This window comes from Halichoeres trimaculatus, unplaced genomic scaffold (assembly GCF_033239565.1).
Source record: "Halichoeres trimaculatus isolate MK-OKI-2021-1 unplaced genomic scaffold, fHalTri1.1 fHalTri1_scaffold_17, whole genome shotgun sequence".
Taxonomy (NCBI): Eukaryota; Metazoa; Chordata; class Actinopteri; order Labriformes; family Labridae; genus Halichoeres; species Halichoeres trimaculatus.
The window spans coordinates 3,942,831-3,968,100 of NW_027437195.1; the positions used below are offsets into that span (position 1 = coordinate 3,942,831).

Here is a 25,270-nt window from a genome sequence, read left to right on the forward strand (position 1 = left end):
CAACTGTCTGTATTCTAATATTGCTGTAATTAACTACAACTATGGTGGATAATGTTCCTTTAACCACAAATGGAGTCACAGTCATGTGACACTCATAGACTTTTTAAAACATGGACGTAGTCTCACCGACGTCACCCATCTGTTTCTGAAACGGAAAATGAAGCACATTGGCTATAGCGGCCATATTGGTAGTGGCAAGGTCTTCGCCTACAGCCATAGGGCACCGGCCGTCACGTGACCCTCAGCTGTGCCTTTTATTGGGGGAGCTCACAATCTTAATGTCCTCTGAATGGCCGCGTTACAAAAAAATTCACCCCCAATACAGTGGGAGCCAGTAGTAAAATTAGCGACTCAGACAGGAGACCTTTTTTGAACCAGGCTGTAAATAGGTTAATTTCTGCTTTGAAAATGGCTTTTTTTTGGCTTGATGTGTGTGTGACTTCCACTACTTCCGGAGCCAGCCTCAAGCGAACACTTGAGAAACAGCAGATTTCAGCACTTCCGCATTCTCATATTCCCAGACCGGAGGTTGCCGCTTGGTGACACTCATCTACCCTCTGACAGAAAAAAGCTGTCTCCATGGCTCCTGTAAAGAGAGTCACTGTTGCAGCTCTCACTTCAGCTTCAGGGCAGGTTGAAAATGAGACCCAGTACCTGTAAATGAAAATTGAATGCTACAAAGTACAACGAACTGAGCTGATATTGGTAACTAATGCATAGTAAAATGCCAAGCTAACGTTATCTTAAAGACGAGGCTTACTTAGCCGGAGCAGGCAAAGACAATGATGCCTCACTTGCATTATCATTGTCGCTGTTGCTGCCATCACTAAATGATAAAGCCATTTGGTTCTCCCACGTCACTGGCTCTGGATGACGCATCACAGATGAATGCTTGTGTGCTAACGGTGCAGGAGTTGTAGCCATAGATCAGAGGCTGTTGAAAATTGTGCACTCTTCAGCCTTGATCTTTCTTCAGATTACAAGTAACCCCACCGCTGGCCTTGAATGTCATGTCACAAGCCTCACAGCGAACATAATCTGCATCATAACAATGGAAAAGGGGTAGAATTCAAAAAAGTTTACTTCCTTCTGCTTCTTTTTAGAAATGCAAAAGACTTGTATTTGATGTTTCAGCAATTTGTTCTTGTTTTCATTTAGCATTGTTTTCCAAATTGCAAAGTTTCTATGTTCCAACTTTCTGTTTGTCTGGGGTGACTTTTTTCCCCCTTTTCTTTCTTGCTTAGCACTTTATTTTAGATTTTTAAAATAAACATTCTCAATTAAAATGGGCCAACCCAACCTGCTGTGTCAAATGAACTACTGCTGGGCTGGTGGTATAATGACCGAGCGTTTGGGGTTATAAAAGAGTCCAAATTGTGTTATCTTCAAACCAACTGTTTTTAGTGTGTAGGTACCAAAACATGGTACTGTTTGATTGTCTGTGAATAGGTAATCAGTACAGACAGGGTTTAGTTGGTTCATATGAAAGTACAGAATTTGGTATCCATCTCTATCCCCGTCATGAAGCATGACAAGGACTGAAAAGAAAAAGAAAAAAAGAAAAAGAAAAGGATAAAGTCTAAAGATAAATTTGCAGTTAACCTGCTCCTTTTACTTTCACCAAAAACATGGATTTAAAACTGCTGTGTGTGGCAACCATCAGTTACGTGTGGTGTATCAAACAACATGATGAGTTGTGTGTCAATTTCATTGAAAAAAAAAATGGGGCATCATTTTACAAGAGAGAGTCGAGCCCAAATGTATGATTTCCATATTGAATGAAAGCGTCTGCAGTGCCTAAGTAGAGCCTTAGAGTCACTTGCATGGCTGAAGGCTCTTAGTCGTGTTAATCTTGTCTCTTGAAGTCCTCCAGCTTCATAGAAGAGAAATACTAAACTGCTAATCTACTTATAATTGAAACACCACAGACAGCACTTATGGAGGCAGAAATGGTGGAGTTTAAAGCCATATGAAAAGTAAAAAGGTTTAAAACTGGAAAAGGTGTAATCTGTATCACTTAACTTCAATTAGTGACTGCAAAAAAAATTATATGAATTTGACAAATTACAGCTTCAAGGATTCACAGAGCTACCACTCGTATGCTCACACAACCATCCAATGAATTCAGAACACATCCCCCGCCCTACCTTGTAATTTCCCCCTCGTGCGTTATCTAAAGCACTCCCAGCGTAATGACAAGTGTGTGTGTGTTTTCCAGCCTTGATGCTCTTTAAACAGCACTGACTGAGTGTAAGTGGACACAGATACTGAGGGGGAGAACACATGGACAGCGTTTTGACAAAGTGTGTGGATTTGATAAACCCTTTTCTCACGGGCAATAGAACCACCCTTGCAGAAAATGTGATTACACTTCTCTGCAGGAGGTGCAGCGTGGAGCTGTAGCAGGGGTGGGGAACTTAGCTTGTCATTGAGACCAAAGAGTGTTTGTAGCCGCATTCACCACAAACAACTTTGACACGCATATGTCCAAGGAGGGCTTGTGGAAGAGGCGGTGTTCAGTGCTTTTTTACTCAATTTGCTTTTGAAGCTGAACGTGAGCCGCTTGCTAATGACTCAATGATGTGTAATGTGGATGACACCATGTGTTGTAGGCTCTTTGGTGTAAACTGACTGAGTAAGTTGGATGGATTTAAATGCAGAGTGAATAAAAAACAAACAGACTGTGGTCACAAAGTGGAGGATTTTTCAGTCCGAGCCAAAATGCAGAATGCCTGCCAGCTGCCAGAGGCTGTTGTTCTGAGCCTCGTGACTGATACATATTACACCAAAAAAGACTAAAACAAATGCAATGACTTACAAAGCACTGGCAGGTCAGGCAGGTCCAGCTCAGTTCTTTGAAACCAAAGGAGTATTATGTACCTTAATTTATCTTTTGAAGAGTTAGAATTTGGTATGATACCTTAGGTAATTTGATAACCACATTTTACTAAACTACCTTCTACAGTTCAATACACACACCAGACCAGGGGTTATGTAGCCATGCCCTGGGATCCAGGGGGACAGGGTAGTAGAGGATAAGTAGAAGAAAATAGTTGATTCTTAAATCTTTATTTTTCGAATCATTCCCATTATCTTTGTGGGCTGTGAAAAAAAGCAATATCTTGCTGTGTAAATGTCTCATCTTGAGTGATGCACTCCTATAATTTGTGTAGAGGTGGAAAGTAACTATTTACATTTACACAGCAGGTACATTTACATCTACCCATATCACTCACTGTAGCCGAGAGGGTTTTTTGAAATCAGTATGTTCACTGAGGTGTTTTCTGAAGAGAGTATTGAGACTCTAAAAGATTGAAAAAGAGTTAAAAGAACACAAAGGCTTCCCATCAACTGCATCACTGACTACTGATCACAAAATTACAAGTTCTCATGCTGGACTTTCACCAGATCTGTGTCCAGTCTGTCTCAGCTGTGTTTCTGTAGCTGGAGACGAACAGAGTACAGATCTGGTGGAATGTAGGCTCTCACAGTTTGGTTTGCATGTTGACCATAGACTGTATAATTAACAGATGTGGTCTCTTTTTGAAGCCAATCAGCTGGTGCACTCATTTTGGGTATGGGGTCGGCTTTGAGTCTCCACACTAACAGCTATCGGGCAACCATCAGTTACGTGAGCTGGACTGTGCCTCTTACTGGGCAAACTCTCAATCTTAATATCTTCCAAACCGCCAAGTTAGGAAAAAAAACAAAGTCCCCCCTGTACAGTGTGAGCTGATAGTGAAATTAGTGTTTGAGATCGGACACACTTTTGCACCAGACTGAAAATAGGTTTATTTCTTCTGTGAAAACAGCTTTTTTTTTTTGTCTTGGCTTGGCTTGGCGTGTATCTGTATCTGTCTTCCAAAGCCAGCCTCAATCAGACACTTGAGGAACAAATTTAGCACCTCAGCGTTGTCTCATTTTTACAGACTGGAGGTTGCTGCTTGGTGTTACAGCTGGTCCGTCTCTGCTCTGTCACAGCACTGGATCAGTTAGCCAATGTGTCAAGTTACACTGGATCCATTGGTTGTAGTCTGGCTGCAAAGCTGGTCCGTCAGGTCCATAGACTGTATAAAACATTGACGTAGCCTCTGTGACGTCATTTGTCTGCTCCTGATGCTATGAAATAAAGCCAATCTGCGCACACAGCCATACTTGATATGACGCCAGCTGTTGGTTTCCTACCAAACAGCTTTAGTTAAATGGTAAATGGACCAGTACTTATATAGCGCTTTTCTAGTCTCTTGGACCACTCAAAGAACTTTACACTGCTAGTCTTATTCACCCATCTACACCATAGTCACGCACTGATGGTAGAGGATTTCCTATTGGTTTTATCTACCACATTCACACCCATCTACACACCACTGACCAACAGTGGGAGCAATGAGGGACATGTGACTACAGGAGATGGAATCAAACCACCAACCTTCCAACTGAGAGGTGACTACTCTACCACTGAGCCACAGCTGCCTATTGGGCGCCCACCAGTCAGGTGACCTGGGCTGTGTCTTTGATCGGACAATCAAACGATCCATAAAACTTCTAATCCGCAAATTAGAAAATTATTCACTCACCGTACAGTGTGTGCTGATAGCTAAATCAGCATTTTAGACTCAAGCCTTATTTTGAACCAGGCTGTAAATATGTTTTTTAATGCCGTTTTATGGCTGGGTGTGTACATGACTTCCGGTCTTTCTGCAGCCAGACTCAAGCAGATTCTCAATGAACAGCAACTTTTAGCACTTCTGCATAAGCTCCATTTTTACTAACCAGATGTTGCCCTTTGGTCAGGTCACAGGCATTACCCAGCCATCCTATTTTTGTCAGGCAGGTCTATTCAGCGTAAGGAAGATGGAGCTGAACAGGAAGTTGCGCATGGTAACTAAGTCAAAACAACCAGAGAATTTCAAAATAAAGCAAACGGTGTCAAAACCAGATCGTACTTAGCTTGACAACAACATTAAATGGACATAATGGGTGGAGCCAGACCAGGAGTCAACAGGCTTGAGGTTTTACAGCCCAACACGAATGAAGAGACACTTATCAATGGAGAGGGAAAAACAGGAACTCCTCGGTCTGTGACTCCAGCTGTCCGTCAGTCATACAGTTTGCCGGACTCAACACGCATTGGAGCAGAGCTGGTGTATTTGAGATGTGGGATGACGTGGGGAAAATTAGATATTAATGTAAAACTCCTCTCTTTTGCTGGGGCATCACTCCAACTGTGCATTTCAAGAAATAACAAATCAAAAACACATTTCCTTGAAGATCAGTAACAGGCTTTTCTTGGATTTTTATTCAACAGAAGTCCCATAAAGCCTTGTTAAACAAAGATAAAGTTATTCTGCAATAACTGTTTTAAGATTGCTTTTATATTAAAGAATAAAGAACAAGATCATTCGACTGAAATGAGGAATCACACAAGAATGCTTTTCAAAGAGCGGGATTAAAAGTCTTAAATGCATTGAAATGAATAATTAAAGGCAAACACTTCCCTCAGACTGCCTGTAACCTCACACTGCTCTCTGTTTTCAGAGTCAACCCACCTCTGCATGAAAAAGGAAATCTCAAAGAAATTATCTATGATATAGATATTAAACCCCACATTATAAAGCTGCTGATTTTCAAATGAGCCACTTACTCATTAGATTGATTCGGCGTGTCATAAAACAGGATAAACAGATTTTAAATGCGTAATGAAATGTATTAATTAGTTCTGTTGTTATGATGAAGCAGTGCTCTCTTGGCATCTTTTAAAGTCTCTTTTCCCGTCCATTAATGCTTAATGTTAGCTTGAATTAGCACCACAGCAGGTAATTGCTCTTTAAAGAAGGAGGCCCTGCAGACTGGGGTTTGTCAATAATCTCTTATTTGGATTCTGCTCAGGGCAGTTTGATAAATAGATGCTAATCCCTGATGATCAGGTGATCTCAGGAAACCTGAGCATTTCTAGTGAGCAAAGGTTTGAGAGGAGTTTTTGGTAAGCATGCTGTGCCTCCTGTGTTTTTGTTGTTAAAACTGCGTTTGACAGGCAAAGCCCAGCCAGGGACCTGCTAAAAAACGGAGGCTTAGATTGTTCTTCTGCAGGGTCCCCTGGTCGACAGGAAAGAGTTGATGAGCAAGATCTGCCCCAGAAATCCGAGCACCATTGGGGGCGTGTTCCAGAGGCTTCCACTCATCAGACTGACATTCTCTATGAGATCACAAGGGAGGAGTGAGCGTGAAGACAATGAATCTGAACTGAGAGAATGAGGTGTGTCATGAGTCTCCTGAGAGAGGTTTGGAGAGAAACGGGGTGTGAGTGTGTGTAGAGGAGAGTCAGTCAGTGCTGACTGGAAAGGCTCCATCGTGTTGTTCTTGCGTGGGAGGGCGAATGCATAGTAGCGGGGTATGAAGACCTCAAAGGACGAGTACTGAGTGGAATATAAAGATGTTTATTACCACTGGTGAAAGAAATGAGGCATCCTGTCTTTCAATCCTTTACCACAGAGTACAAGGAGGCCGCGTTTCCACACAACCACAAATCCTCACCTTCATTTATCAACCCAGATGACAGTGTTCTACCTACTCCCACACAGATTCTCAAAGCACACAAATAATACAGCTTTCAGAGCACGTCTCCAGAAAGCAAACAACTTGTAGGGATGGGAGGCCCAAAAAAATAAAAGAGAAGAGACGAATAGTGTCCCTTCAGTCATCGCTGAGATTATAATGTCACTCGGGAGCTGGGCCCCAGCAAAAACACCCCGCTGTGCTCGATTTCAATGACTTTCCATAAAACAATCTAATCTCCTCCTCCGTCCCACACCGTGCTTTCAGCAGATTTTTATATGCCTTTGTTTGAGAACGAGATTATTTCATATAAATCTTAATGGCGTTGCCTGAATTGTAAAAGGTTTTTTAGCTTAGTGGCGTGATTGGCTCACAGCACATACATATGTATGAGCACCTGAGTGCTTCTGAGGTGAACCCCTGATGGCCTCGTGTCAGCTGCTGTCACAATCCAGAGGTTAACATGTGATTTATGTTGTCAGAGGTCAAACCTGTAGTGTAGTTTCTCACATCGGCTTCTTCAGTTCATGCACAGGAAGCTATAATCAAGCAAATCCTTCAAAACGGCACAATGCACATCACCTCCTGTCACCTCCTCTTTAGATTCCCTGCCTGTCGATAAAGAGAACCGTGTATCAAATACGCTTTTCTCTGTTTCCTCTTTCTGCAGGCTGCCTCTTCGCCGTGCTCTGTGAGTGTGAATGTGTGGCCTTGAGGTGTTTCCAAGGGACCGTATGGCACAATACCACACGATATAGGTAAGGCTTTAAATTTCCCTGTCCTACCTTTGCTGTTAAACACACAAATAGTTTACTGATATAACCCTTGGAAGTCCTTGACCTTTCTTATCGAGACCTCTTTTGAAGTAACCCCAGGACATGGTGAGATTAACAGTGTTCAGAAGTCTTCTGACACGATAAATACGACAGGAACCTGAGGGGAGGTGATAAAGTGAAGCCTTTAGCAGCAGATTCTTGAAATTGGTTGGTGAATGATTTTTTTTTTTTTTACTTTGTACAGCTTCTGCCCAGAAATGATGCTTAGTGTCTGGGACATGGAATATTATAATGGCTTGTCAAATAAGCACTTATCGCTTGTTGCTCATCTTAATTGCTGCACATTGAGCTTTAATCAGTGTATTTCACTATGATACTCGGCAGACTTGATGCTCTCAACATACTCTGCATTTTTACCTGCAATCTGCTTCTTTGCCTTTGGTCACAGTTATTAAAAACACTTAATTCCTGCAACAATTGTCAGTCTCTTTGGTGAAATATTACACTCTAATCCTGCACATTCCAGTGCATAGTATGCTCAAACTAGCTGACTCTGTACTTGAAGGTAGGAACTGTATTTTCTTCACCTACCATGGCAAAAGAATCTGTAGTTCATTCCAGTGCTTCCTCAAACAGGTGTTGGAAAACAATGGCCGTGCTTTCTAAATGCTGTCTAAAATCAAATGCTATTTAAAATTGCATTTTTAACCCCTATTGTACTGGTAGAAACAGAAATCGGTGATGAATTTAATGCAAAACAATGCAGACAGAAAATGTTTGATAACTTTCACATTCTTTGTTACTACAACTTCCCAAAGTGACCAAAATCAAGCATAGCATTAATTCAGACAGGCCACAACGTCAAGCTCAGCTTAGCTGTCATCATTGGTGCAGATTAGCTGATTGCTCGGCTGACTCCTGTGTCCGCTTCCTATTGGAAAACTGCATACAGAGCAGTCTATTGAAACAGCTCTAGCCCAGCCTCCTTTCTGCTTCCTCTGCTGACATTTTACAACCCACCTCCATCCCACCTCCTCCTGTCAATGTATCCATGTAGATTGCTCTTTTATTTCTGCTGCTGCGCTCCCTAGTTATGCTGTTCATGATGGCTCGTGATGGGCAGGAAGGTGTGCTCTTCCTGCCTCAGGCTTTCCACTCAAGGGCATGGAAGAGCAGGAAGTCCCAGAACAAAACCATACCGCCAAATGAAACTGTGCAAGTTAATAAAGATTATTTTGACAAAGTGGTCCTGACTGATCAAGGATTATATTGGTACGAGTGGTGGCAGATTTGTTTAGGTCTTCTTTCATTTATCTTCTCTTGGACTGGTCTGTTTCTGCACCCATGGCAGGGTGTAACCAGTCTACAGCACCTCTATTTTGTGGGGTCACAGGCTAAGAAGTGTAGGAATCCCTGGTTTATGAAACTGGAGACTTATTTTAAAAATGGGACCATAAACTTTATCTGAAATGTTTGCTAAATGAATAAGGTGACAAGTGATGAATGAGGTTTCTGGTATACTTGAATATAATCTACATGTTGTTGATTTTGCTATAAGTTCCTTCACTATGAGTATAACTCAGTTTGTGGAAAAAGCTCTTGCTTCAAACATTTCTTTATAAGATAAACAAAAACGAATTCTTTGTTGAAGTGGCAATTTCAAAAAACTCTTTGGCAATCATCACCTTATAAAGTCTAATGACATCCCCTGAGGACAGATACCAACCTATCAGTGATTTCAGACTTCTTTTTTCTGCTGGTCCATTACATCAGCATCACATTCCTGTAACAGTAGACACAAAAGCCTGTTTCCAACAAGTGTTCCGGTTTTTATCAGTACAGTTTGGAACAGATCGGCAAAGCCTGATCCTGTGTTTCCACAGCCAACCAAGCCCCCCTAGTGGCAAGGGCGGTGTAAGCTGGATGCTGATAGCTGTGTTAGATACGTAATAGAGTGACGACACAGAGTACCCCCTGTTTAGTCTGGCACCCCATGTAAGGATAGAGTTAATTGAGTTAATTTTAAGAAGAGCAAATATTTGATAGGGTAATGAATAAGTGCCTATGTTCTATTGGATGGAGTAAATAGTGATGAAATAGCTAATGAGCCAATGACAGCTCCTGATTGAAAAAGCAGATGGACAAGTCTGGGGAGAAAAATTTCACTCAAGCTACAATAAAATCCTAATCTGATTTTTTTTTTTTTTTTTTTCTAAGCTGACATAACTTAAAAGAAACTAAATGGTATTCTAGCAGAGTTTGTTATAAACATTAGCAGGGAGTTTGACTTTCGGTCTTAATTCCAATCAGTGAAACGTATTTGCATCATTTAGAATCATTCCTGTTATCAACTCAAGTTTATTTATTAAGCGCATTTAAAACAACCAAGGTTTGACCAAAGTAGGATAAATATCTCAAACAGAACCAAGTGTCATCTTGTGAGCATGGTGAAAGTTAAACCAGTGACACTCAAAAACTCCTATCAAACAAAGTGTCTGTTTTGAACTCCATATTTGTCATGTACTGTTTGGTTTTTCTATCTAACACATCACACAGTTTGATTCAAGGAGTGCTCTCGTGCTTTCAAACAGGTGGTTTGTTAAGGGCATACACATAATACACGTAATGACCTAGCCTCTTGATGCAGTCTTTACTTGGAAACAAGATGTTTGTGACTATTTTTATGCACACTCATTCTTTGTCAACCCTGAGCTGACACAGAGCAGCGTGCTGCTCCGACTCAAATAGGTTTATTTTGAATCAAAGTACATCAAGTTTAAAGTGCGCAGTACTTCAAAGGTATGACGTGGAGTCAGCTATTGTTCACGGACTGCATTGATAAACTAGTTTTAAAAGAAGAAATGAGAAGTAGAAAAAAACAGGTCACTGTATCTGGTCCCTGAGATAAGTCCTTTCTTCTATATTCAGGTTTGTTAAGTGCTTACAAAGTGCATCACTGTTGTTATTATAAAGCGCAGCAGTTTGAATAAACCATCTCTTCACAGCGATTCAGAAAAGCTTGTTTTCCGACGTGGAGAGGGTGCTTGCGTCACATACTTTCATTAGCACCTGGCTGTGTTGACAGAATGAAAAGCTGGCTTAGGTGAGAAACAAAGTCAGGTACGAGATTTATTTTTAGAGCACAATGAGGAAAGCTTAATAAATCATTTCCGGCCCGCAGTAAGCAGCTCTGACATGCACAGACTCAATAAAGACGTAGCTTCCCTCTGAGGAATATCTCGGGAAATCCATCATGCATTGCCTCAATTAGTTTCCCTTCATTCTGTGATACTGCAACTCTGATGTCTTAATGAAAACATATAGGACACACAATGTAGATGTTAACTTTCTAATTACTATAGGGAGGCTTAGTTTGACAGGGCCCTGTGGTATACTATGATTACAGTTCTCCATGTGCTTAATATAGGAGTTTTATTTGTAGAATTTAAGATTAATGCTGCAAAATTAAAGAAAGGCGAGGCTGAAAACTTTAAAGGATCTTAGGCCTTTGGTGATAAAAAACAGTTTAGAAACGTTTCTATCTGTTTCACTTGGCACAGCATGAAGCTGTTAAGGGGGGAATGAATGTTTGACAATCAAGTTTAAAGGTAGGGTCTGCAGGGTCTTTTTAGTAAACAAAACATTCTAACTGAGCTCCTCCTCTTTGGCTCAGTGCCAGCAGCAGCACACACCCACAGCCTCAGACCGTGACAACGTGAACACACTCACTAGCCCAGCAACTGATCGCAGTATTGCATTTCTGCGTGCAAAACTGTAAATAAAGTTTATGTACAGATTTAATTTAAAAAAAAATAACTTTGTTTGATCTTTCACAGAATGTTCATATGTTCATTTTAATGATTCATCTTCAACAAAATTGATCTTGTTCATAAACCTTAAGTTTATAACATATGCAGTCTTTTACATAAAGCTCACTTATTCATTTATGTGCTTTATATGTTTCATCAACTAGGCCTCTTTTAAAGCTATGGTCTACGATCTGAAACCCAGTTTGGCTGATAAGACACATTTGAAAAACGCAGCCTCACTCACCCCTCCCCTCCGTGTTCCAAGATCCCACCCCCAAGCTTGTATGGCCCTTCTTCACCTCCTAACAACACGCACCCTTCGACAGAGCAAGAAGCCGGCCTGCAGAAAAGGTAACAAACAAGACAGTCATCCTCCTTGTAACACATAGTGGTAGCTTTTTCAATTGGACCGGCGCGATCAAAACCATGAATTAGCCGGCGAAGCAGGTCTGGCTTTGCCACTGCCAGCTGATCAGAGCAGAGCCGACTGTGGGCGAGGCTTTACCTTTCTCTGCGTGTCTTCACCAGCTCAGTTTACAATGCTAAAGATGTGTGGCTAACTTATGCTAAAATCTATTGACAGAGCCTACCTGTCCCCACCAGCAGCGTTCAGTCATTAGCCAGTTTAGGCACAGACTAACCAGAGTTATGCAGCTGACATTTCCCACTGTGGTAAACAAAGTCATTACCTGTTCAACAGAAACTCAGCTGTCTCTGCGTCAGTCTTCAGTCCCAAATCCCTCTGCAGCTGTTTCCACTGGTCGTACATTTCTCTAATATTCAGTCTCTGTTGGCACCTGTGTCGCTCATAATTCTTCCTTGCTTCAGCCTTTTCCTTGAAACTTTTTCATTTTCTTCCCTTCCCTGTGGAGGGTAACAGTAACAGCTTCCTGGTTTCGGTCTTCTCTGGCTCCATGACACTTCGGTAGCTGAGCAGCTAGCTGACGTGAGAGGGGAAGTGGGGAGGGACGAGGTGGGACCATGGGCATGACAGTGCGAAGCGAGGGAGACTGGGGATTGGATGGACTCACGGACCAATCCGGTTCGGATTGGTCAACTAGTATGCAGCTTTGCACCGGATATACTAAATTGATTTTTTTTTCGTTCTTTTTGGTCTTTATATTGTGTAGATTGGACCATAGGACCATAAGAGCCCTATAAATGGTGTTATTGAGTTGTACAAAGCTTCCAAATCGTACACCACAGCTTTAATTATCAGCTGAAGTGCTTGTCAAAATAACAGTGTCCACTGACCTCCCTTGGCACGCTGTCCCCCTCCAGGCGCTTTGCAACAAGTGATATATGTTTTAAAACTGTGCATTTTGCTAAAACATCAATTTTCAATTTCAACAAAGTAGGAGGCTCCCGTAGCAACCATGGACCCTCCTTACTCACGGCTGAAATAGTTGTTAAATAATTAATGAGTTAAATAATTCATATTTTTACCCTGTTTCATTTATTAGTGAAAGAGTCAATCGTACAAAACTAACTACATGGCTGTGATGCATTCTGGGAATAGCTTAGTTAGGCTTACCATTACTTTGAAGCAGGATTCCAAAAAAATCATTTCTTTTCACTCCAGCATAAGGCTCATTTTCAACTACATAAATGGACTTTTCATACACAGCAGTAAAACATTTAACATAACATTTCACTAATTGTGAGGAAACATGTTCTCCCTCTCGGTGGAGATGCAGATTCAACTCAAACTCACCTCAGACAGTGGGTGACATTACCTGTACCCTTGCAAATGTGCATAGCCTGTTTTCAGTGAAAGCTATAGTAAATCCAATCCAACCACATAGAGTTTACTTAAACTGTTTCCATCTTATTTGCACACAAAATATTTAATTTAAACTGCAAAAAACTGAAATCTTATCAAGTCTTTTTGTTTTATTTTAAGCAAAAAATGTCTTATAATATTTGACATCAGCCACATTCAGCTTATCAGTCCAGGAAATTGTCTTGTTTTGATTTGTTTTAAGACAAAAACAAGTTCTGAATTGTTTTAACCAAAAAAATCTGCCAATGGAGCAAGGGAAATCTGCTAGATAATGTGCTTGAAACCAGAATAATGTCTTAAAACAAGAAACTTTTCTTTTGTTCCATCAGCAGATTTTTTTTAACTTGTTTCAAGCAATTCAGACCTCATTTTTGTCTTTAAATAACTTGAAATTAGACATTTTTTCTGGACTTGTCTGGTGAATGTGGCTCATATTAAGTATAAAAAGGCATTTTCAACAGAAAATAAGAAAAAAAAAACTTTATAAGATTTAATTTTTTTTGCAGTGTGTGTGTCTTGATTTTTTCTATATCTATTCTGATCACACTGAGTTTTCTGTTTACAGATTGTTATGTATCAACTTATATATTTTATTAAACTTAGGAAAAATTGTACCCTCAGAGCGAGCTTGATAATCAAAGGCAAATAATCATTTTTTTTTTCTATTTTATACTATTTATTTATTTATTTATTTATTTTCTATTTTATTGTATTTTATTTGTTTTCCAGGGTACATAACCCGCCTAACACCAAATTGAAGAACAATAGTCTCAGTAACTAACATCTGATGAGCTTCAGCAGCTCACTGTTCTGGTCAGGTTTTACATGTTTGGAGCTTTGACGTTGAGTCTGAGGTTTGTTGACTCCCCCCACAATGAACACAGCAGTAGCCTGGCTCTATCTTGAGCTACAAAACACCCACCCACACATGTAGGTATTTCTAACATGTGTCTTGTTAATTTGCTAGGACAAAAGTGTTGAAATAAACAATCTAGAGTTTGAAGAAAGTTCTTGTAACACAATAAGTGTGAACACACCCGGAGTCAGTGTTTGTGTTTATGTTTTCCAGCCCAGCTGCCAGGTTTATGTGCAGAAAGAGAGGCAGGTGTGATGAAAGAAAGGAAGGAAAGAAGGGTGATGGTGTTGCTGTTGGTGGTGGTGACGGTGGGGGTGGTTGGGGCTGATCAGGAAATGGTGAAGGGAAATCTAATTTATTTTTCATACGCTGCCGAGATGGAATGTCATATATCATGCTTTGCAGCAATTTTGTGCCAGAGCTGGGCTCACAAAAGATGAAAGAATAGTGATCAAAGATACGCAGAGAGAGGAGTCAGCTGCTGGAGTTACTATGGGATCCCCCTCCGCTGAGAACAACAGAAAGTGTGTTGAAACAGTCATCCTGTATACTGTCACTGCTGGTTTTCACTGTGGAACAATTCACTTCAAACATTTTACACCAGAGGAACAGGAACAGGTAAAATGAATGAGATTTTTCCCCTTTCTTGTCATGAGTACATACTCTGTGTGAGTGTGAGTGTAGGTGTGTGTGTGGCCATTCATTCATATATCAGTCTGCAAAATTCCAAAAGGAAACAATGTATTTGTGCAACACCCAGATGTTCAGGTGAATAGAGACAGTGAAATCAGTCTGCCTAAACCTTGAATCAATTTATGCAATAAAGTTATTGAATAAATAGCATACAGATATTGTGCATTGTGAGACATTTCCTGGTAGCATGATGATCTGTTTGATCTGCAGTGAGCAGTCAGTGTGAAACAGCTACTCCTCTGAATGTAGGAACTAGTAAAACTTGTGTTATTGGTTTATCATGATTAGCCAGCCTCTGTGGTGTAACACCTCCCATTTGAAAAACACAGCATCATTCCATCCTTCCTGACACTAGTATCAACCATCTACTTGTTGCCTCATAAGAGAGCACCAGAATAAAGAGGAAGAGGATGAAGAGGATGGACCTTGCAGTGAAATGCAACAAAATAATTGAGTGAGGCTGTGTACTATCCTGCTTTTGAATGTCATGTGTAGTGTGACCGTTCTGCTGGATCTGTTTTCCCTGTTCCCCGTGAAAACACGTGCCCACTTCCTATTAAACTTAATGCCAAACCATGGACTGTATAATAAATGGACGTAGTCTCTGCAACACCACTGGTCTGTTCCTGTTAGGGAGTAATGAAGCCAATCATCACAGGCAAGGGTCTCTAGTCATGAAGCATCAGCAGCGTGTGTGGCTAGTTTGTCTTGTAGTGTTCATGTGGCTAATGTACCAGTGGTTTGCTTTATCATCAAAACATACGTTTTCTCAAGAGTCCAGACTGTTTACTGCAAAATAATGAATGATGCACCCATTAAGATGGAGATGTGCAGCTTTGTGGAGCTGTGGACGAAGATGGGCTCCGATAGGTGCACAACACCACACATTACTACACACACAGCTTCGGTGTGAACAACAGTTATGAGTCAGTTGTGCTTGTTGCTGAGGTGACTGTTCTCTGTGCAAAGGAACCGCTAAAGAGCTCAAAGGGAAGCAAGTTGAGACCACTATATTGAAGATCTTGACCAGCTTGTTATGTCCCCCAACAGAGTGAAAGTGCTGTGTTCAGGCATACCCCTTTTTTATTTTTTTTTTCCTTAGGGGGGCTGGGTCTCACTGTGTTGGAATAACTGCCCCAAATGAGCCAGATGTGCATGAACTCTTACATCTTAAGGGCTAATTTACAATTTCAGAGACACACGAAAAACACTTCATTCATCAATTCTTACAGAGAATTGTTTTGCCTTGCTCTTAAAAGTTCTAAAAAATTGTTTCAAACTATTAGTATTTATGGGCTCACTGACTGCACAATGGAAGCCCAAGATAGCCAAAACATGCAAATGTAAAAGTCACAATCCGTCCAACTGCTAGTTGATGCAAATGTCTGATCAGCCAATCACATGGCAGCAACTCAATGCATGTAGGCATGTAGACATGGTCAAGACGATCTGCTGCAGTTCAAAGCAAGCATCAGAATGAGGAAGAAAGGTGATTTAAGAGACTTTGAACGTGGCATGGTTGTTGGTGCCAGACGAGCTGGTCTGAGTTTTTCAGAAACTGCTGATCTACTGGGATTTAAACCCACAACCATCTCTCGGGTTTACAGAGAATGGTCCCAAAAAGAGAAAATATCCAATGAGCAGCAGTTCTGTGGGACAAAATGAAAAGTTGATGCCAGGTCAGAGGAGAATGGACAGACTGGTTGGAGCTGATAGAAAGGCAACAGTAACACAAATAACCACTGGTTACAACCGAGGTCTGCAGAAGAGCATCTCTGAACACACAACACGTCCAACCTTGAGGCAGGTGGGCTACAGCAGCAGAAGACCACACCAGGTGACCCTCTTGTCAGCTAAGAACAGGAAACTGAGGCTACAATTCACACAGCAACACCAAAACTGGACAATAGAAGATTGGAAAAAGGTTGCCTGGTCTGATGAGTCTGGATTTCTGCTCCACATTCAGATGGTAGGGTCAGAATTTGGTATCAACAACATGAAAGCATGGATCCATCCTGCCTTGTATCAACGGTTCAGGCTGCTGCTGCTGGTGTAATGGTGTGGGGGATATTTTCTTGGCACTTTGGGCCCCTTAGTACCAACTGAGCATGGTTTAAAGTCCACAGCCTACCTGAGTATTGTTTCTGACCATGTCCATCCCTTTATGAGCACAGTGTACCCATCTTCTGATGGCTACTTCCAGCAGGATAACGCTCCATGTCATAAAGCTGGAATCATCTCAGACTGGTTTCTTCAACATGACAATGAGTTCCCTGTACTCAAATGTCCTCCACAGTCCCCAGATCTCAATCCAATAGAGCACCTTTGGGATGTGGTGGAACTGGAGATTCTCATCATGAATGTTCAGCCGACAAATCTGCAGCAACTGTGTGATGCTATCATGTCAATATGGAGCTAACTCTCTGAGGAATGTTTCCAGTATGTTGTTGAACCTATGCCATCTGGACGTTGTGTATTTTCTTACAGGAAGTTGAAGCTTATGGTTAGCTTTGGATGACATCTACAACCATTTCCACTCAGTATGAAATGGATAAGGTATGTAAGTAGCTGTCAAGGTCGGACCCAAAATCCTTAGGTTGACCTATTGATAACACTACTGCTCAAGCACTCAGACAGAACCACAGCTGTTCTTTTCGCATGCGAGGAAGTGTCACTGAATAGGTCAGGAACCAACTTCAGCTCTCTATATCCCTCGCATAGCCCTCCTATTGAAGAATACGCACAAGGTGGTGAGTGTTAGTCACATTCTCATTGGCTGTAAGCTTTGAGACCAAGAACTGTTAGTCTGATACCATAAAAGGAAGTATACAACTTTGCAGGTGCACAGTTAGACATAGACGGTCGAGTCAGGTCGAGGTTGGGTCAGGTTGAGGTCAGACTGTGTTCACCCCATAACCACTTCCCTTTAGAAACCCTGTTCAGCAGTCATAAAACCAACCGTCTAACTAAAATAGAAAAAGATGGAAGCATAAGCTTCTGACTGAGAGCATATGATGATATACAGAAAATCTCTATCAGTAGCGATGTGTTTATTCTGGCACATGCTGTTCTAATTACATAAAGTTGCATGTAACACGCAGTTTTTTTAAGCCTTCAATAGTCTCAACGTTTGAGAGAATTTTGAAGAAGTTTCCTCTCTCTTGGATTAAGCAGCTTGATTTAGAAAATGAGAAAGGATTTTATAAAGTCCAGGTCTTAGGGAGGCTTTCTGTTAAACCAGAACTCTCAGTGATTAATTACTGCTGCTTGCTGATGTAAGGTGAGCTCTAATACTCTGTCAAACTAAACAAAGCTTTGGTCGGACTAATTAAAGTCTGATAAAGTTATCGTCTGAAGTTTCCTGGAAAAGTCCATGACCTCTGACCTTTGACATGTGCAGGTGAGGTGGCATTTTTTCATGTTGTGAACAGGCCGTGTGTTGGATATTACCAAAAATTAGAAGATGCAAACAGTAAACAAAGACTTTGCATGAAACTGATATTACTTCCTTTAATTTGTGTCCTCTTCCATCTGCACCAAGGGGAACATATTTGAGACTGTGAGGTGAAGTGATTAAAACAGACACAGTCTCATCAAAGCAACATCTCCCACCTCTTCGCGCCCCATCAACCACACACAAACTAAACCCGCTTTCAGGTACAATTTGTTCCTGCTGTTCTTTCTGCACCGATCATTAATTTTTCTGGAGTCTCACCAGAAGCTCTCAAAGCTTTAAAGATATCATGGCGACGGCTGTGAATGTTAATAACCAGACGTTTTATAGTTTTATGCCATCCTAGCATACTTCAATTGTTCTCCCACATGTTGAGCTCTTTATTTGCTGCTTTCAGACCCTGTAAAACCACTCTGCGGATGGATTTTATCCACTCTCTCTTCTGTCGGCTCACACACAATATGGATGACTTTTTTATTGCATAAAAAAGATTCAAAGAGGGTCACTGTCTGTTTCGATGTAAAAAGGCGAGGCTTTCTCTTCAAATACTCTTTGATTTACGTCGTTATTCATCCAGCTTATCGTTGATGAGCTGCACCCACGTGGCCTGTTCCCAACCTTTTCCTTTTCTCTCTGCTTTTAGGTGTAGAGGATTCTCAGCCTATTGTTACACATCATGGATCAACCAATTACAGTATCTATATCATCCTCAGAAGCTCTTTTTACTTCACTAGCGCTATGAGAAATGTCCTGATCTGTGCCGTGTTCCACATGATCATTCCCAGAGAAGGTATCTGGCTTCATAAAGGTGTGCGGCTTATTCACGGCTGAAATGACATTTTTAGCAGACCATTTGTTCTGGAATAATCCAGATTTTTTTTTTCTTTTTTGGTCTAATGTAATTGGCTGGTGGGAGTGTGTCGTTATCTTCAAACAAGAGAAGTTGATTTGCATATAGAACATGATAAATCTCACCCTCTGGCAGATAGACTCTATCTGCTGAGAACTGATGAATTGACTCATGGGAATGTGTACATTTATATTTCTGTGGCGTAAAATGCAGTGAAGCAGGTGGAATTATTGAGCTATGCCACTCTATAAACCCACACAGCACTTGTCTCCTGCATGAAGATTAATGCAGCTAAATTGATGGGGAGTGCAGGTGGTTGTTACACTTGTTTTTGCCCTCGCACCCACATTAGTTTGGACTACTTCATTGCTAATATTCTTGTCATCACTATGGTCTAATGTACTTCAGTTTATTCTAAAGCCAGAGTTTGAAAATTAATGCTCTTAGCAAAAACTGAAATCCCAACAAGTTATGTTTATTAAGATGAGTCTTATTAGACCAAGTATGAGTCACAGTCACCTGACAAGACAAACTGTCTTATTTCTAGTTGAAAAGTGTAGAGAACAAACCTTCAAATAAACATCTTAATAAAAGAAACTTGACAAGTACAGTTCTTTACCAATTAGCAGATTTTTTTTCTCTTTGAAAGCAATCCAAGTGTCATTTCTGACATTTAATATCTTGAATTGCAACATTTATCTTGACTTGTCAGGTGACTGTGGCTCATATTTAGTTAACAAGAATTTCTTACTAAAATAATCTGTAAGAGGAGGGTTAGTTTACCCTGAGCTAAGGCTCCCAGGCTGCCAGGTGGAGCTTTGCATTCCACACCCTCCTTGGCTCTTATTGATTATTGTGGCACCTTTCAGTCCTTCTGGTGTGCTGCAGCAAAGAGGATGGACTGTTCATCATCTGGTGTAAGTAAAAGTTGGAGTTTTTATTTTTGGTTTAACACTGCTTATCTTTGTAGAGAAAAATAAATAAATAAAAAAATATATAATGTCTGCCTCTGCAAAATAATCCTAAAGAGCCAAAAAAAAAAGGGGTAAGGAATACATGATAGCTGAGGCCTGTGCCTGAGAGCCTGAGCTTGGGGCAAACTAACCCTCCTCTGACAGATGGATTTTTTCGACACATTTGTAGATCACTCGCACCACAGGACTGTAGCATGAATCACGTGTACACAGACAGTCAATGGGGAGGCCCGCCTCAGCTGTAAATGATGTCTTGTGGAAATACACCTAAACTTTTCAGCCATTTAAGACTAGATATTTATTTTCAAATCAGTCCACACATTTGTGGATTTGTGCACGCATTTTTGGTTTTGCATGCACCTTTGTAAATATTTCACATATTCACAAATGTGATACACATTTGTGAATTGACTCACACATTTGTGGAAAAGTCTACATACGTGTGGATGCATTCACACTCACACACACAGAAATAATTTTGCTACAGTAATGGCTCCATACCAATACATAAAAACTGCTGGCTCAGGCTACCGCTTCCATTTGGCCTTGATTGAGATTAACTGCACATAAAGAGCAAAACTGTACTACTTACTGGAGCCCTGTCGTTCCTCCTGGCAACCATCATTGAGAACTTTGTTTGAGTTTCATTAGCTAGCCAATTCATTCCCTTTTTGCATTGATCACATGACTGGCAGACCGCGCTCTAATAGGCCAAAGTCTGTTCAATTGCATTCAGGCTCGATTGCCTTTCATGTCCTGGGTAGCCTGGACAGGAAGTAGAAGTCAAGTCAAGAATGGCTGATTTAGTCAAAACTACAACACCAACAACTACTACTGCTATTTATAATAATAATGATGATGATTTTAACAATAGATTTATTGACAAACTGCCTTAAAAAACTTGGGTTTACAAAGTGCTTTGACACATAGAAAAAAATAACTTACAACAAATCAGGATACAAACATCAAACGTGGGACACACACACACACAAAAAAAAAAAAAAAAAAATCAGAGCCCAACCCAAAATCTCAAACCACAGGAAGCTACAAAATAAAGAAAAACCCTGACAATACAACTCAAGCAACTGACTAATCTAACAAAACAGGCACCCAAGCTAAAAAAAAAAAAAAAAAAAAAAAAAAACATTTTATCAGGAAAAAATGGTTGACTGACATGATTCAGTTCTGATTAGGTTATTTAATCCCTTGGTTTGTTCCCTGAAATTTGAGTGGGGAGTATCCACATTGGGAACTGTGATGGGTTGGGATCTCGGGGCTGAAGAGAGGGATGAAAACCTTGATTAGGGTAGAGGAGGTTGGAGTCAGAAGGATGGGGTCAGGAGTTAATAGCCAATGAAAATATCCTTGTGCTCATAACTTCAGAAAACAACAACCACCATGTCTGGTGAGAAAAAAAAAAAGGTTGAGGTCAAGCCCTGGTCCTGAGACAACACATGAGCACAGTCCATACACATACTGTTTAACCTGGAAACCAGTGACTGTGAGGAGTGTCCATGACTCATAGGACCTATGAGCTGGAGTCAAAATAACTTTTCAGAAAGTTTTTCTCTGAATTTAAAATTAGAATTATTTGCCTGAGAGCAGCATGAGTCATCAATAACTCCTCATTTCAAGGAAATGAAAAAGTATTAGTACACCAGAGAACATCAACAAAAGCACTTATATTGTCATTTTGGGCCTGTAATGGTAAAAGGTGACAATCAGAGACTGAAAAACAAACTGTTTGGATTCAGAGTGAGCTTTAAGCGACGCTTCAGGAAATCTCAAGCTGTGGTTGTGACACTTGACTGGGTCTGTTATCCTGTGTGAAACATCTCTGTAATTATCATAATAATTAAGCAGTAATTAGGACAAATGATGTCTTAACTGACCTGATGATGTCTCACACACACACACACACACTGGAAACACCAGTGAGGTGTTAAAACTGAGCCTTTGGTGAAACCTGCCCACACATTTTAAAATCCGCGGAGGTGCAGGGAACATGATGCAGCAGGTATTTTGTAAACACTCCCACACCACGGCTCTGTATATTATGACATCTTAGCAAGCTGACGTTAACTGTATGCGCTGGGCTGTGTGATAAATCCACACATCATGCAAATGTGAGTCAAACACTCCCCCATGTTTTTTTTTTCTTCTCTTTTTGAATTTATTTATCGTCTTTCTGCTCAGCAGGGATCCCTCAGCACAAAGACGGAAAAATTTCTACTTCTGATTTAGTTCAGTGCATTCACTCATCACATCTTCATAATGGGCCAGTGACAGATTGTTCCCATGAATGCAAATGAGCATTATCACTGTAGCGTTCAAGTAGAACAACAACAAATATATTTCTTTATTAGCCCGACTTAATTGCTTATTAACTTGGGATTACTTTTTGTTTTTGTTTAATATTTCACTTGGTAATCACTTACAGTCCACAAATTCAACTCCTCCTGAACAGAGCCCGTCAGCTTAACAAGCTTATGTGAAGCATTGCAAACTAGGCCACCTCCAGTGCTTGGTGGTGTTGCACACAACAATGCACAGCTCCTGAGAAAGGAGAACGGTGATCTGCGCTAAATCTGCGCCAGTTTTTTTTTTTCTATCCCTCTCCAATTTGGTGTGACAAACCCACTGGAGCTGAACTAATGCTGTTAAAAAGCTGCGCCAGCTGCCATGTGCTTTTGTCTGATGTGTTTCTCGCGCTCAGTGCTCCTGTGGAAAGACGAGCAGGAGACTTACGAGTGAACACAGAGCTGTGTCAAAAAGCTGAAGAGCTCAGTCTTGGCAGGGACGAGCTTGGCCGTCTCTTTTGTGACGTCATTTTTTCAAGTTTTACCTGTGTGAGCAAATCTGTTTTCTTCACTTTCTGTTTGAGATTCACTTTTCTGCTTCACTTTCTCTTCTCCATGCTGTCTCCCCTCCATGATTAGCTGTGTCACATTTATTACAGCATAAAGAATAAAGCTTTCGTAGACAGATTGAAGAATCTTTTGGTGGAGGGCACGGCATTTCCTCACATTGCATCATGACAAAAGCATTGTTTTAGATGGACTCATCAGTGCGGGGTTCCTTTTATCCTGCACAATGTTATTTTTTCTTGAAGTTACAGAAACATGGGCTCTTTGAATGATTGTGCCTGAAGTGAAAAAGGAGAGTTATAACCAGTTTTATTAAAATGCAGCTGAGATATTTCTGAAGTGACATTTTCTTGTTGTGCAGCAGGGGAACACATAATTATCTGACATTTCTTCACTTTGAAACTCCAGGAGAGACATGATCTATTGTGCATTTTCCTGCAGCTTCCCAGCAAACGTTAAATGTCTGATGGACGTGCAGATCAAGTCTGTATAGCGTCCGTCGGTCCAAGACCAATTCATACTGGATGCGTCTCTTGAGCACAGCACAGGGCAGCCCACAGAAGTGTCAAAAGTATTCACACCTGTTACTCAAGTTGAAGTATAGATAGTAGGGTTCAAAAAGACTTCTGTAGAAGTTGAAGTAACAACTCTATTTCTTTACTTCAGTAACATTGTAAAAGTACTGGTTTCGAAACTATTTAAAGTAAAAGTAATGTAAGGAGAACAAATGCCATTAAGGACAAAAGCTAGTGACTATAATTTTGTTAAAATGTTAATGTTGAAAAAAAATTTGGAGCAGCTGTTGTTGATCAGTAGGGTTTTACTAAACACGGGCTACATAGCTTCAAACTAACCTAGGCTAGCCAAAACATTTGAATACTTTATTTAGACACTGCCACAACACCCAGTGTTTAGAATAGAAACAAATAGAATAGAAACGAATAGAATAGAACTTCATTGTCATTGTAACAAGTACAACGAAATTGAAGTCACAGCAGCAATCATGAAAACTAAAGTAAGAAAGTGTGTAGAAAGTGCAAAAATGTCCATAAGAAAATAGATGCTGACAGCTTGTCCATCATTGTCCAGCTCAGCCAGCCTCCACCTCCACAGGGTCCAGGACTGAGCTTCTTCAGCAGTCTGTTCAGTCTCTGTCTCCTGGATTCTGTCTGCCCACAGCAGGTGAAGCTCTTCATATGTGGTGTCTGTGTTAGCTCTGTTAGCCATGTCTGTGAAAAGCATGATGCTACTCTGCCCTCTGGTATTCCCTCTGTTGCTGGGTTAGCACGGCTAGCTTGTCCATCTTATTAGAGATGGATCTTACGTTCCCAATAATGATGGATGGAAGGACAGGTCCATGTCGTCACTTCTTAGCTCACACCTGCGAACCAGCACGTCGTTTTCACCTCCTTCTCCTCACCTTGTGGGGAGACATCAGGCCTTGCACCAGTTAGCATTGACATGCTACAGGCTGCTAACAGCTGATTTCAGGTGTAAACAATGCAGCCATGATTATATGTAGGATCTCCAGACAAACACAGGAGAAAAGCAGTAAAAATATCACTGAAGACAAAACCAGTTTGGTGTCCATGACCAACAATGAACCATACGGAGTAATGATCCACTCCAAATACAAAGATGATGAAAAGAAACTGAAAAGTTAATGTTGACTGACTGTCATGATGCACAGTGGGTTCACCTGGCTGTGGTTAAATAAATGTTTGAGTGAGAACTTCACTGTGCCTGAGTGAGTGCCTATTGTAACTCATGCTCAGGCAGTGTTATACCTCTCATCCAACAACAATTCACTCTATCCCAATGGTGCAATAGGATAGGATTTTTTTGGATAGGTTTTTCTTTTTTGTGTGTGTTTGTGTTAATCTTTTTCTTTTTTTAAAGTGACAGGCTGAAATGAAAACAAGCCAAAATGAAAGAGGTGAAACAAGGTTATTTTTAAAATGTAGGGAGTAAAAAGTAGAGATATTTGTCTGAAAATATAAGGAGTAGAAGTAAAAAGTTAGCTAAAAAATAACTACTCTAGTAAAGTATAGATACCCAAAACTTCTACTGAAGTAATGTGACAAAGTGTTTTTACTTTGTTATTTGACATCTCTGGCAGCGCATAGAGCTTGATAGCCAAGATCAAGAGATCACCGGAGAACCACATGTTCCTGCAGGATTCCACCTTTATGGTAATTAACTAGCATGTTAACCTCACCTGGTCCTCCCAAAACTTCAGCACCTTCAGTCCACGCCTTCTCCTTTCTGCTGCTATCCTTATAGAAAGGATGTGTTGTGTTGTGTGGAAAAATATCGTCTTTCACCAGCAAAATTAACTTTTCCTAGTCCAAAAACGTCAGATTTTGGATGGGACCGGCTGATGACTTCTGGCCATGTGCCAGGGACGTAGTTTCAATAAACAAGGATGAGATTTACAATCGAGAGCCAGAACATGGAGCTTTATTTTGGTGCACAGCCGTTGGTGATTGCAACACCGACAGACTGCAGTGCGTACTGTGTGAATACAATGATTGACTGCAGTGTTTTCTAAGTACAGCATAGTGTGCGGCACTGCACTGTTCTGGGCCCACTGGGCTTTATGTGTGAATTAGGGGTTAGACGTCAAGTGGACATCCAAGCAGAGGTGAGTGAC

At 40.8% G+C, this 25,270-nt stretch overlaps 1 protein-coding gene across 1 annotated transcript in view; it reads left to right on the forward strand.

The window, feature by feature from the left end:
* Positions 1-25,270, forward strand: part of LOC141806862 (leucine-rich repeat and fibronectin type-III domain-containing protein 2) — a 233,779-nt gene that overhangs the window by 154,713 nt on the left and 53,796 nt on the right. Inside the window, exon 4 of the mRNA XM_074692550.1 lies at positions 7,226-7,313. The gene's annotated coding sequence lies outside the window, so the exon portion shown is untranslated. The remainder of the gene's footprint in view (positions 1-7,225; positions 7,314-25,270) is intronic.